General features: G+C 44.9%; 1 long non-coding RNA gene across 3 annotated transcripts; it reads right to left on the minus strand.

Moving 5' to 3' along the window:
* Window positions 1–7,012: 7,012 nt before the first annotated feature.
* Window positions 7,013–12,469, minus strand: LOC101734200. 3 transcript variants are annotated; one of them, XR_004220901.1, is made up of 3 exons: window positions 12,180–12,469; window positions 11,002–11,122; window positions 7,013–8,833 (listed from the first exon to the last, which is right to left on the minus strand). It is a non-coding gene; the product is annotated as an uncharacterized LOC101734200 (long non-coding RNA). The 3 variants fall into 3 exon arrangements; XR_004220900.1 differs by lacking the exon at window positions 12,180–12,469 and adding an exon at window positions 11,425–12,165; XR_004220899.1 differs by lacking the exon at window positions 12,180–12,469 and having other exon boundaries at window positions 11,002–11,400.
* Window positions 12,470–14,397: the final 1,928 nt, after the last annotated feature.

The following is a 14,397-nucleotide window of genomic DNA, read 5'->3' on the forward strand; positions in this document are numbered from 1 at the left end:
GACTATGCTGCTTCGCCTGCTGTGTTCCTCCCTTCTGTTTGTTGGGCTGGTTTTTCTGCTGGCCCTATGATGTAGAGTCCTAATGGCACCCAGTTTATGTTCCAAAGGGTGGTGGGAATCAAACAGCAAGTACTGGTCTATGTGGGTGGGAGCCAGTTTGCTATCTTTCACATCTTCCCTTGTAAATGTGATGTTTTTGTACACTGAGTTTATGTGTTTAGTGAAGGCTGGAACCTTACGTGCTTTAATTTTGACCCAGGTGTCATCAACATATCTGACCCAATGACCTGGTGTTGTTCCCTTGAAGGTGTCCAGGGCTTTCTTTTCCACTTCTTCCATGTAAAGGTTCACTACGAATGGAGACACAGGTGAACCCATGGCACAGCCATGTTTTTGTCTATAGAAAACTTCCTTTCAGCCAACAGAATAAGTTTAATGGAACCATTGTGATTGGATGTCTGTGACTGTACTACCCTCAAGGGTTTAAATGCCAGGGAATTCCCTACCAGTCATTTGAACTGAAGAAGCCACTCGGATGAGTGGTGAAACATTTTCAAGAAAAAACTCAGAAAAGTCCAATTGTTCTAGACTTAATTCTACTAGATACTGTATATCATGACATATTCCCTGATACCCGTATTGCTAAAATGCTCCTATGCCCCACCTGCCCCAACTACGCATTGAACTCAACCTGCCCCAACTACGCATTGAACTCAACCTGCCCCAACTACACCTTGAACTCAGCCTGCCCCAACTACGCATTGAACTCAACCTGCCCCAACTACACATTGAATTCAGCCTGCCCCCAACTAAATATTGAACTCAGCCTGCCCCCACCTATGCATTGCACTCAACCTGCCCCCAACTATGCATTGAACTCAGCCTGCCCCAACTACACTTTGAACTCAACCTGCCCCCAGCTACGCATTGAACTCAGCCTGCCCCCAACTACACATTGAACTCAACCTGCCCCAACTACACATTGAACTCAACCTGCCCCCAACTACACATTGAACTCAACCTGCCCCAACTACACATTGAACTCAACCTGCCCCCAACTACACATTGAACTCAACCTGCCCCAACTACACATTGAACTCAACCTGCCCCAACTATGCATTGAACTCAGCCTGCCCCAGACCTCTGGCATGCCTATGTGCATGCACTGGTTATTTTTTTTTCTTGCCAGTATATTTTACCTTACTTTGGTATTGCAATTCATTAACTATTTTTTTTATTAAATTACTATGCTTACTTAGGCGACCCTAGGTCCCTAGGTGACCCCCTCCATGATCCAGATTGATTGACATCTGAGGGAGAGAAGGTTAGAAAAGTCAGGGATGTTTCAGCCCAGCTGGTTAGGTCCCAAGGCTCCTTTGTTGCCCAAGCCTTCTACATTGTCACCCACTCCAGTATCCTCCTCAGAAGGTCCCAAACCTATGCAGATTGGGTTGATTCACTCTCCACTGATGGCTGAACTGTGCAGACGTCATCTGAATTTGTGCCTGTACTGCAGGGGTTCTGGGCATCTCCTCCGTACTTGTCCTATTAGACCTACACGTAAGAGATCCATTCCCGTTCTCCTTAGTGCTAAGGCTGTGTATGGTCTGTCTCTCATGTCTGTTGATGCTGTCTTACAGTGGTCAAGAGGAACACTCCAGATGCCGGCGTTGATTGATTCCAGAGATTGTGGATGTTTCATTGACCGGGACTTTGCCCAACGTCATGATATTCTGTTAAGACCGAGATCCTGACCAATGATGGTTAAATTGGCAGATGGATCCGACATTTCCTCTGGTTCCGTACTTTTTGAGACTATTCCTTTGTTAATAAAGATTCAGCAGCATAGTGAGTCCTTGTCATTTGATGTGGTGTCTTCTCCCTTATATCCGCTCATCCTGGGGTTACCTTGGCTCAAGGCACACAACCCTCTTATCCATTGGGACTCTAATCAAATCTCATTTTCTCCCAACTCTTGCTCCCGTCATACCTCGTCTGCTGGAAGTTTGTAGTTATTAATCTCTGACCCTCATCTCAAGCTTATTCCTGAGCCCTATCATGAGTTTCTGGACATATTTAATGAAAGAGGGGCTGATGAACTCCCACCTCATCGAATTTATGACTGTCCTATTGATCTTCTTTCTGGAGCAACTATTCCTTTTGTATGGATCTATCCCCTTTCTGAAGCAGAACTAACTGTCCTCAAGGATTATATAGAAGAAAACCTGAGTAAAGGTTTTATTCGTCAGTCCACCTCACCAGCCGGAGCAGGCATCTTTTTTGTAGAGCAGTGCTGTCCAACTTCTGCGGTGCCGAGGGCCGGAATTTCTCCTGCATACATGGTGGAGGGCCTCTAATGAAAGACAGTTTTGGCCACTCCTCTATTTTAAACCACACCCACTTCAAACCACACCCACAATGGTCGCTGCAGGGATATCAACCATCATTCACATGTGAAAGAATTATATTATGTCATATTAAGACACACCCTTAAATCCATATGCCTCCTCCTCCCCTGTGGAGAGCACAGCAACCCCCAGCATATAATTACACACCATAAGGACCATTTATTGGCTATTTCCAACTGCTAAAAAAACTCCCAGAACAAATCCCTTCCAGTTTCACCTCCCACAGGCAGCATAGGGCAGGGAGGGTATGGCACCCACAGGCAGCATAGGGCAGGCAGAGTATGGCACACACAGGCAGCACTCTGCCTGTCCTATGCTGCCTGTGTGTGCCATACTCTGCCTGTCCTATGCTGCCTGTGTGTCCCATACTCTGCCTGTCCTATGCTGCCTGTGTGTGCTATACTCTGCCTGTCCTATTCTGCCTGTGTATGCCATACTCTGCCTGCCCTACCCTGCCTGTGTGTGCCATACTCTGCCTGTCCTATGCTGCCTGTGGGTGCCATACCCGCCCTGCCCTATGCTGCCTGTGTGTGCCATACTCTGCCTGCCTTATGCTGCCTGTGTGTGCAGTACTCTGCCTGTCCTATGGTGCCTGTGGGTGCCATGCCCTCCCTCCCCTATGCTGCCTATGTGCCATACTCTGCCTACCCTATGCTGCCTATACACAGGCAGCATAGACCAGGCAGTACATACAATGTCTGAGGTGTGAAGAGGTGAACAATGTGGGTGATTACAGCCTGAGCCTGAGGTGTGAACAATGCAGGGGGTGAACAATGTAGATACTAAAAGGTGTGAACAACACAGGTACAGTGGAGGAAATAATTATTTGACCCCTCACTGATTTTGTAAGTTTGTCCAATGACAAAGAAATGAAAAGTCTCAGAACAGTATAATTTCAATGGTAGGTTTATTTTAACAGTGGCAGATAGCACATCAAAAGGAAAATGGAAAAAACAACTTTAAATAAAAGATAGCAACTGATTTGCATTTCATTGAGTGAAATAAGTTTTTGAACCCTCTAACAAAAAAAGACTTAATACTTAGTGGAAAAACCCTTGTTTGCAAGCACAGAGGTCAAAGGTTTCTTGTAATTGATGACCAAGTTTGCGCCCATTTTAGGAGGAATGTTGGTCCCACTCCTCTTTGCAGATCATCTCTAAATCCCTAAGGTTTCGAGGCTGTCTCTGTGCAACTCTGAGCTTGAGCTCCCTCCATAGGTTTTCTATTGGATTAAGGTCCGGAGACTGACTAGGCCACTCCATGACCTTAATGTGCTTCTTCTTGAGCCACTCCTTTGTTGCCTTTGCTGTATGTTTTGGGTCATTGTCGTGCTGGAACACCCATCCACGACCCATTTTCAGTTTCCTGGCAGAGGGAAGGAGGTTGTCGTTCAGGATTTCACGATACATGGCTCCATCCATTTTCCCGTTAATGCGAATAAGTTGTCCTGTGCCCTTAGCAGAAAAACACCCCCAAAGCAAAATGTTTCCACCCCCATGCCTGACGGTGGGGACGGTGTTTTGGGGGTCATAGGCAGCATTTTTCTTCCTCCAAACACAGCGAGTTGAGTTAATGCCAAAGAGCTCTATTTTGGTCTCATCAGACCACAGCACCTTCTCCCAGTCACTCACAGAATCATTCAGGTGTTCATTGGCAAACTTCAGACGGGCCTGCACATGTGCCTTCTTGAGCAGGGGGACCTTGCGAGCCCTGCAGGATTTTAATCCATTGCGGTGTAATGTGTTTCCAATGGTTTTCTTGGTGACTGTGGTCCCTGCTAATTTGAGGTCATTAACTAACTCCTCCCGTGTAGTTCTAGGATGCTTTTTCACCTTTCTCAGAATCATTGACACCCCACGAGGTGAGATCTTGCGTGGAGCCCCAGAGTGAGGTCGATTGATGGTCATTTTGTGCTCCTTCCATTTTCGAACAATCGCACCAACAGTTGTCACCTTCTCTCCCAGATTCTTGCTAATGGTTTTGTAGCCCATTCCAGCCTTGTGCAGGTCTACAATTTTGTCTCTGACATCCTTGGACAGCTCTTTGGTCTTTCCCATGTTGGAGAGTTTGGAGTCTGCTTGATTGATTGATTGATTCTGTGGACAGGTGTCTTTTATACAGGTGACTAGTTAAGACAGGTGTCCTTAATGAGGTTGACTAATTGAGTAGAAGTGTCTAACCACTCTGTGGGAGCCAGAACTCTTAATGGTTGGTAGGGGTTCAAAAACTTATTTCACTCAATGAAATGCAAATCAGTTGCTATCTTTTATTTAAAGTTGTTTTTTCCATTTTCCTTTTGATGTGCTATCTGCCACTGTTAAAATAAACCTACCATTGAAATGATACTGTTCTGAGACTTTTCATTTCTTTGTCATTGGACAAACTTACAAAATCAGTGAGGGGTCAAATAATTATTTCCTCCACTGTAATTACATTTTTAAACAATACAGAGGGATTACAGCCTGAATCTGAGGTGTGACCATGCAGGGGGCCAGTTAATCTCAGTACTGATACCATTTAAAGATAACACAAAGTTAAGCCATCAAAGCAGCCAGACAGGTGGGGGCCACACAGAGGGGGGTCGAGGGCTGCATGCGGCCCGCGGGCCGCCAGTTGGACAGCACTGTTGTAGAGGATCATTCTTTACATCCCTGCATCGATTATCATGATCTGAATAAAATTACGGTTAAAAAACTTTGACTCTTATACCAGAGCTCTTTCAAAGGTTGCGATCAGTCCAAGTATTCACCAAACTTCATCTTTGGGGGGCTTATAACTTAGTCCGCATTCACCAAGGTGGCAAATGGAAAACAGCCTTCTGAACCCGGTATGGCCACTTCAAGTATTTGGTAATTCCGTTTGGGCTTTGCAATGCTCCAGCTGCATTCCAGCACTTTGATAATAACATTTTCAGTGACTTTTTAGATCTTTTCGTCATTATTTATCTCTACGATATCCTAATTTTTTCCTCCTCCTTGGAGGAACATCAGGTTCACGTTAAGAAAGTGATGGAATGTCCATGGATTCCCACAAAGTCTAAGCCGTGCTTGACTGGCCTACTCCTAGTGACCATAAGGCATAGGTTTTGCCAACTTCTATCAGAAGTTCATCAAAGACTTTTCCAGGGTTATCGCCCCAATCACTTCTCTCACAAGCTTGATTAAAAAGTTGCATTGGTCTCCTGAGGCCCAGTAAGCATTTACAGACCTCAAGAAGTGTCGCACAAGAAACCAGCGTCAAAGATCACAAAGCTCTAAAGTTTCAAAGCAAAGAAAGATCTTTCAGGAACAGGAAGGGCCATTTTTCGTTTACTCCTACATGATCTCAGCAAGTTTTAGCCGGCGAATTGTCGGGTTCGGATTTCTAGCAGTTTTGCCAGATAGTAAATAAAAAAAATGCAACTTTTTTCCAAAAAACTTTTAGCGCTAAAGTATCTGAATCAGGAAAAAAAAATCCAACTGTAAGTGAATTTATCCTATATACTATATAAGTTGATGAAGACTTAGAGAGCTGCCTGAAGGGACGTGAAATGTACAGAGACCTGAAGAATTATTTCGAATGTTCTGTTTCTCAAGAGCAGAGAAAATAACTGTATCTTTTTCTGAAAGAACCAAAGTTCCCCCCGGTGGCTGTGCCTATATTCATTCTACTGAGCAAATCCTCTCTCTGCTCTCTATAAAAAGAGGGTTGGATGAGCCGGGCCCCTTACTCTGTTCTACACACACAGCCCAACCCTGGGGCCCCTGTGTCTCTCTGTGCCACTGACTGTTACTGGGGCAAATCCTCTCTCTGCTCTCTATAAAATGAGGGTTGGATGAGCCGGGCCCCTTACTCTGTTCTACACACACAGCCCAACCCTGGGGCCCCTGTGTCTCTCTGTGCCACTGACTGTTACTGGGGCAAATCCTCTCTCTGCTCTCTATAAAATGAGGGTTGGATGAGCCGGGCCCCTTACTCTGTTCTACACACACAGCCCAACCCTGGGGCCCCTGTGTCTCTCTGTGCCACTGACTGTTACTGGGGCAAATCCTCTTTCTGCTCTCTATAAAATGAGGGTTGGATGAGCCGGGCCCCTTACTCTGTTCTACACACACAGCCCAACCCTGGGGCCCCTGTATCTCTCTGTGCCACTGACTGTTACTGGGGCAAATCCTCTCTCTGCTCTCTATAAAATGAGGGTTGGATGAGCCAGGCCCCTTACTCTGTTCTACACACACAGCCCAACCCTGGGGCCCCTGTGTCTCTCTGTGCCACTGACTGTTACTGGGGCAAATCCTCTCTCTGCTCTCTATAAAATGAGGGTTGGATGAGCCGGGCCCCTTACTCTGTTCTACACACACAGCCCAACCCTGGGGCCCCTGTGTCTCTCTGTGCCACTGACTGTTACTGGGGGAATGCTCTGGTATTTGGCTAAAGGTTGCTGTATGTGGGTACAATGTTGGGAGGTTCAGCTGTACCTCAATATCTGAAACTACTGATCTATCTGACAGCCCTCCCTATGGCACCATGTATATCTGTGGATCAGTCCAACAATCCTGCCTGTCACCTGAATATGAAGGTTAAAGCACATGTGGAATATGAATATTTACAAGATGGAGACATCATGATGGGAGGAGTGCTGACTGTTGGTGTCAGAGGTACCTTTACTGAGCAGACTGTATTGGTTTGTGATAAGTAAGTCTCATGTGATACAAATGCAATGAAGCAGAGCAGGGATAACAGAGAAACACAGTATCACGTTGGGTTTATCTGGGGCAGGTAAAGCCTTTTATTTCCCCCCTGTGTTATAGAGAGAGAATATTCTATTGTTATTACCCTTTCATGTATATAGCTCTGACAGGGTGACACTGTGCCTCACAGAGATTGTTCTGTTTAGTTCTGTTGTCCCTATAACTCATGCCCCATACACCAGGCCAGCAGTAGGTACATAGAACTTCTGAAATACTTGGCATTGTATATGGAAATAAATATGTTGGAAACTGCACGTTCCATGATGATGATGTTTATATGGGGTAGAGCAGCTCCAAATAAACTACGAAAACTGGAATTAAAGCAGATATTATAGTCAATAGATTTCTTCCAATTAAAGTAATTTCCATTCTTAAAAAAATACATTTCTATAATTTAAATTGAATAGGGAAATTGATAAAGTAAACCAGTGGTGGTGGGTACTTAGTCCTATGTTAAGGACACTACTGATTTTATTAACAAACTGGATACGGTACAGGTGAGAAATGGGGATATCTGTGCACAATGAACATGACTTCACTGTACATGTCACTCCCAGCACAAACAATGTATGGAGGTGATTGGTGGGGTTCTGGCCAACCTTGATCTGCCTCTTGATGTACCAGAGATGCTTATGAATTAGAGGTTTTTTGAGGGCAAATTCTATGAGCAAAACCAAGGCACGTCGATAGGCTCTAATGTAGCCCCAGTGCTGTTTATGGCCTGGTTTGAGGATCAGTTTGTATATGGAATTGATGTGTTCTGCTTTGGCTGCGTTATATAGAGGACCTCTTCTTTGTTTGGCAGGGTACAGAGGGTATATTGATTGAGTTCAAGGACTAGTTGGACACACTTAGTTGGACAAAGTGACTCGCCTTAACCCTAATAGCTTTCATCCCCCTTCACTTATAAAGGGAAAACCATATAGTCAGCTTTTGAGAGTCAAGAGGATTGTTAGTGCAGAGAGGGGTTTGGAAGCAAGGGTGAAGGAGATGAGTGCCCAATTTCAATCCAGAGGTTATGGTGAGAAAGTTCTGGAGGAGGCAGTAATGAAAGGGAACCAAAAAGACAGGAGAGTTCTGTTGCAGGAAAAGAAAGGTAAAAAAACTGGTCGTGTAGATTTGACTGACGCAATATAGTGAAGCCATGGATACTTCTGGAAAAACCAGATCTCACACTCATGAGCCACAGGTGGGAATCACACACCAACTGGATGTTGATATAATGGGAATGCTCCCTAGTATGGTGTCGCTGCTGATGGCGACTAGGTGGTGTGAGAGGAATATGAGCGCAGTCAGTGGGTCCCAGGTAATTCTGAAAATTGCCAATGAGGTAAAAATCTCGCTTTTATCTTATCCACTCTCCAGTCTTATCCAGCTTAGTATCCTGCTGAAGGTGGGCTCATACCGACATGGTGTGCAGAGATGGAAACAGCTACTGCCCTGGAAATGCAAGACAGCAAGATGTTTGCAGATCTTGGGCAGGGCCTGAGACCACACATCACAGGTTCCAGGTCCTGGCTAATGAGACCATAGGCCTTGGGGATGGTGGCACAGCTCAGGCAATACATCCTCAACATCTCAGATTGTCAAAGGATGCTACAGGCCTCCAGAATTGATAAGGTTGTCTGATCCTAGCAGGCATCAGTGGAACAGGTGGCTCCTCTTGCTGCTCCTCTGCAATCTGTTGTTGCCTTCCTTAAAAATAAATAAGGGCAAGAGTAAGCATATTCCGTGATTGTCCCCAGATAATCCATAGTTAACAAACTCAAATGGATTGTGGGGAGGATGTATGTATCTTAGGCATCTTTATCCACCATTTGTGCTGTCTTCAACCATTTCCTGAAGTTTTAAAGCCAAGAAAGGGCTGACAATGAGTATTTATATTTTTTGTGGTGATTTGAATATAAAACTCCAACAATTTGAGTTATAGATGCCTTCAATAAGATTCAGTTGTACTCGCCATCTTAAATCTCCTAAGGATTTTTTTTAGCAGCTGTTAGGGTGGTTAGCAGCATCCTGGCTTTTTAGCAACAGCTTCTCCTCCATGTGAGCTGCAAAGGCTTCTTGGCCAACTTAGAAACCCTTCACAAGAGCCAAGATCCGTGACATCAACTCTTCACCCAACTTCTGACCTTAACGTATCTTCTGGCTTTCTCCCTCCATCCCCACATTTATGGGGGAGGGGGCAGACAGGAAGGCAACCAACCACCGGTGTAAGACCTGGCTACAAAAACTAGACAGCCTGCCCCCCACTCCAAGAAAAAGGCACAAAGTTGCACCAGTTCAGTAAGGCATCCATTTGTGTGTGTTTTTTTATGTAACAGGAATGTTTGGGCAGGTTAGCCTCCTCAAGGTTTAATCAAAATTATTTTGGGGGAATAAAAATTATCATGGGGTAATTTTATTTCTTTCCATGTTATTTGCACATTCATGATTATTTACTAGAATGAATTTTACATTGAATGATTTCATTTCCCCAGACAAAGTGCCCAGAAATACAGATATCTTGTGGATTTTGCCTTCCGTTTAAAGGAAATAAATGAGAATCCGGCCCTGTTACCCAACATAACCCTGGGATACCACATACATGATTCCTGTGGGGACACACGGAGGGCGCTGATGAGCCTATTGAAGATATTATCTGGTACCAGGGAGCCGGTTCCTAATTACTCCTGCAGGAGAACAGGGAAGATGGCTGGCTTTATTGGGGATTTGTTTTCAGTACCAACTGAATCCATTGCCCATATTCTGAGTGCGCTCGGATATTCCCAGGTGAGAAACTGTTTTGGGCTTGTATGATACCCCCACCCACTAACACCTCTGCAGGCTCTGAACTTGCCTATGGCAAATAAGCAAACCACCTTTTCTAGAGGAAAATACCAACCGTAACATATTTGAATCATACATTTTACCATCCTGGCTGTTAAAATATTGGCCAGGTGGCAACCTAACTAGAGAATATTTTACAGCTGGTTGAGTCTCCAGCCTGGCCCCTAGTTTGGGTTTACTATGAATATCTCACCCACATCCCACCCAGATCCCACCCACACTAGGGACCAAGCTGGAGCGTTAACCACTTTGTTAATACTGGGCATAAGGGTTCATTTCCAGTCACCCTCCAATAGATACAGTTATTGCTCCTCCAATAGATACGGTAATTGCACCAGTCAATAAAATGTCTGTAGCTCCAGGGTTCCCATAGGGGGCTCACTACAATAGATGCCACATACTTGCACCTAAAGAATCACCCCCAGGTGGCATTTTGATTCTGAGTGCTAGAAATGGTGCAATCACTTCCCAGTAGAATTTGTCAAAACACACATGTGCAATTGCTTCCAAATATTGCACTTTTGCACATTGAGCTGCAACTCGTAAAAGAGACATACGGTGAGTTATAGAGCGAGACTGTCACTGTTCTACTGTGTCCCTTATTCACAGATCAGTTACGGAGCCACAGACCCGGCACTCAGTGACAGAACCACTTTCCCTTACTTTTTCCGGACGTTACAAAGTGATGAAGAGGAATATATTGCTGTATGCAAAGTAATGAAATTCTTTGGCTGGAACTGGGTCGGAATTATTTATATGAATAATAAGAGCGGAGAAAGAGATTATCAACTGCTGACAAAATATCTCTCAAGGGAAGGAATCTGCATTGAGTTTGCATGGGAATTCACTGAGTTTAAGCTTAGTCAATTTATTAAGAAAACAACAACTAGGGTAGTTATTATTTGCGGAGATCCCAGTTATGAATATAATATACAGTCATATGATTTACATGACATAATTATAGAAAAGACATGTATCTTTTTATCTAAATGGTTAAATCATTATGAGTCATTGGATCTGGCCTCGTTACTTACTGGCACTGTATTATTCATGCAGAATAGATTAGACAACCAGTACGATGCCAGATTCAGAGAGTTCTCAGACACTTTCCATCCATCAAAATACCCACATGATGATTTGCTTCATAATATTTGGCTATGGAAACAGAAATGTTTGGTCAGAGATGATGATGATATAAATTATTATTCTCTTCTTGATATTCCACCGGGCAAATGCACTGGAAAGGAAAAACTTACAGATATTCCTGAGTATCTCAATGCTTATCACTCTGCCAGCCTGATACAAGCAGTGGATATGATGGCTATGGCACTACAGGATATGCACAACTTCCATAGCAAGCAAACACATGGGAAGGGCAGATGGGTGGGGAATTATAACTACCAGGTAAGTGGCTTTGTGTGTAGGTGCAGTTACTGGGATGGAACCACCTGTTGTACCTGTCTGGGCTCTGTATCTGGGTGCGGAACAGAGCAGAGTCTGCCCAATCACAGTCTGGTAGTTATAAGCCGCCATGTTGTTGGATTCTGGACTCGGTATTATAAAAGAGGTCACAGCAGCTGTAGTGGAACAAGCTTTACTTAGAGCAAAACATGGCTGAACTGCCAACAAGTAGGGAGAAAGGAGAGGATAGACAGGCACAGTCATTAACTTCTGTTTATCCTCTTTTGACATTAGCCAATAGCAAGGAATCCCCATCAGAAAGAAATGCCAAGGTGCTGCCTCAGTTATCTCTTATTTTGACTATTTACTTTTAGTAGTTACAAACATCTTTCAATATTTTCTAATTAATTGTTTTAGGGATTTTTAAAAGCTATTAACACATTTATTTAAACCTTCCCCTCGATTCAGTGGATTTAAAGGCCATGTAAACCCTCCACAAAATAACTTTAATCAGTAAACACTTTCACATCTTTAGAGGGGATCCCCGGCTTCCGAACCAAAGTTTGCTAAAGAGCCCCACACAGCACAGAAACTCCTAATATACTGTAACCCCTGTTGGGCAGTAAAAGGTAAATGTCCAGCTAGTGACAGAGCATGGGGTACATTGGGCTCCTCCTCCACAGGATGGGCCTTCGCTAAGGGGAAGGGATTTGTTAGGAATGGTGTGGTTGAACTTCCTCCTGCCAAATGTCAAAAATAATGATGCCAAGAGCTCTTTGCAGCAAAACTAACATAATATTTAATAGATAACCTCGTTCACAGGGTCCTTGTTCCCCGACTTCTCTAAGGGTGATGGTTTCCTTCTGGGCCGAACACTTTTGGGCCATGTGGATCCCAGGCTTCCTGGAGCACATCCACACTTGTCAACTGCTGAAGGCCAAGAAGGAAGATCTAGCCCAACCAAACACTATGTTAGAGTGTGGTAGGGAGTGCTCTACCTAGGGGCCAATAATAGAGGTATATGTAAATACCAAAATAGATACATGGGTCTTTTGCCTGGTAATAAAGAATTAAGGAAGTGTAGGGTTTAAAGCCATAGGGGCATATTAACCCTATGGGTCCCTATAATACCTATCACTGTAATCCATACCGCCCAACTGTCCCGCTTTCCGCAGGACAGTCCCGGTTTTGGCAGCGTGTCCCGCTGTCCCGGATAGTTCCATGAATGTCCCGCATTTCTGTAATGCGGGACATTCATGGAACTATCCCGACAGCGGGATGCGCTGACTGCAGTCAGGCGTTCCCCCAGTGGCTCCTCTCTATATGCGGCTCCTTGTTCTGTGGAGCCAGGTCCTTTTATAAGGTTGCGCCCGTGCGTATTGACGTCACACGCACACATCGGTGCAACCTTATAAAAGGGCCTGGCTCCACAGAACAAGGAGCCGCATACAGAGAGGGGACGCTGAAGAAGAAGCTGCAGCATCGGCAGCATGTATGGAGGCACTGTATGGGGGGCACCTGTGTATGGGGGGGCTAATGTGTATGGGGGGACAATGTGGGGGGGGCTACTCTGTATGGGGGGGGCACCTGTGTATGGGGGCTAATGTGTATGGGGGGACACTGTGGGGGGGGGCTACTCTGTATGGGGGGCTACTCTGTATGGGGGGCACCTGTGTATGGGGGGGCACCTGTGTATGGGGGCTAATGTGTATGGGGGGCTAATGTGTATGGGGGGACACTGTGGGGGGGGCTACTCTGTATGGGGGGCTACTCTGTATGGGGGCACCTGTGTATGGGGGGGCTAATGTGTATGGGGGACACTGTGTGGGGGGGGCTACTGTGTATGGTGGGGCTACTGTGTATGGGGGGGCTAATGTGTATGGGGGACACTGTGTGGGGGGCTACTGTGTATGGGGTGGCTACTGTGTATGGGGGACACTGTGGGGGGGGCTACTGTGTATGGGGGGCTACTGTGTATGGGGGGGTACTGTGTATGGGGGGGCAAAACTGGTAGATAGTTAGAACTCACTTATAACTCACTGCCTTCTCTCTATATTTGTATTTCATATGTAGGAGTTGCTATATTGTTTTCCATTTAGGTAGTACAGTATGAGGGTATAGCACATTTGCATCTGATCCCGCCATTTCAACTATATAAAAGGAGTATTTTTTAAAAAAAATGGGGAGTGGCAATTGGGGCGTGGCCACATAAAGTGGGCATGGTCAAAAAATTTGGTGCGCTGCGCGCTAAATATTTTTGTCCTTCTTTTCATTTTTCAAACGTTGGGAGGTATGCTGTAATGTGTTCCATCAAAAAGTATAAATAAATACTGTCACGAACGCCACCACAGACGCACGTGACCAGGCGGGCAGCTGTAAGGGTTAACATATCAACTACACAGTTTTTCGCTAACTCATGCAATCAAACCCCAAACAGCCCCAACCCGCCTAAACTTAACAAACTGCCACCACCGCGTTTAAAGGCCGCAAGCACCCAAATCTAGAGGTTCTATTGCACCCTGACACTTCCCAGAGGCAAATCACCCCAGACTCCTAGCTAAGCACTCTAGCAGACAATGCAGGTTAGTCTTCAGACAACACACAACTTTCCCGCCAGCAAACAAAAGGTTAAGCAGACACACTTTCCTTATAACTAGCAAGGGGTTAAACACATTTACATACACACTCTTCTTAAGGCATAAAGGTTCAATAGAGCACAAAGAAAAACTTATTAAATTTTATATTTAATATTCCAAAGTGGACAGTGCATTTGTTATATAAAAACAGTGAATGTTACAAACAGACATACATGTTGCAAAACAGTTATAGAAATAAAAAGGGATAAAAATGCAGAAACCTACATACATCACCAATTGAATGATCCTATGTAATTCCTGTTTCCGGGGGGACGGAGAAATAGCGACATATACCTCCCGAGCAGCTCCGCCCCCAAAGGCATATATCTCCCCAGTTGTCTGGGCCATTGATATACAGTTCACAAGGTTCACACCCCCAGTTTACAAAGTTCA

This window comes from Xenopus tropicalis, chromosome 1 (genome assembly GCF_000004195.4).
Source record: "Xenopus tropicalis strain Nigerian chromosome 1, UCB_Xtro_10.0, whole genome shotgun sequence".
Taxonomy (NCBI): domain Eukaryota; kingdom Metazoa; phylum Chordata; class Amphibia; order Anura; family Pipidae; genus Xenopus; species Xenopus tropicalis.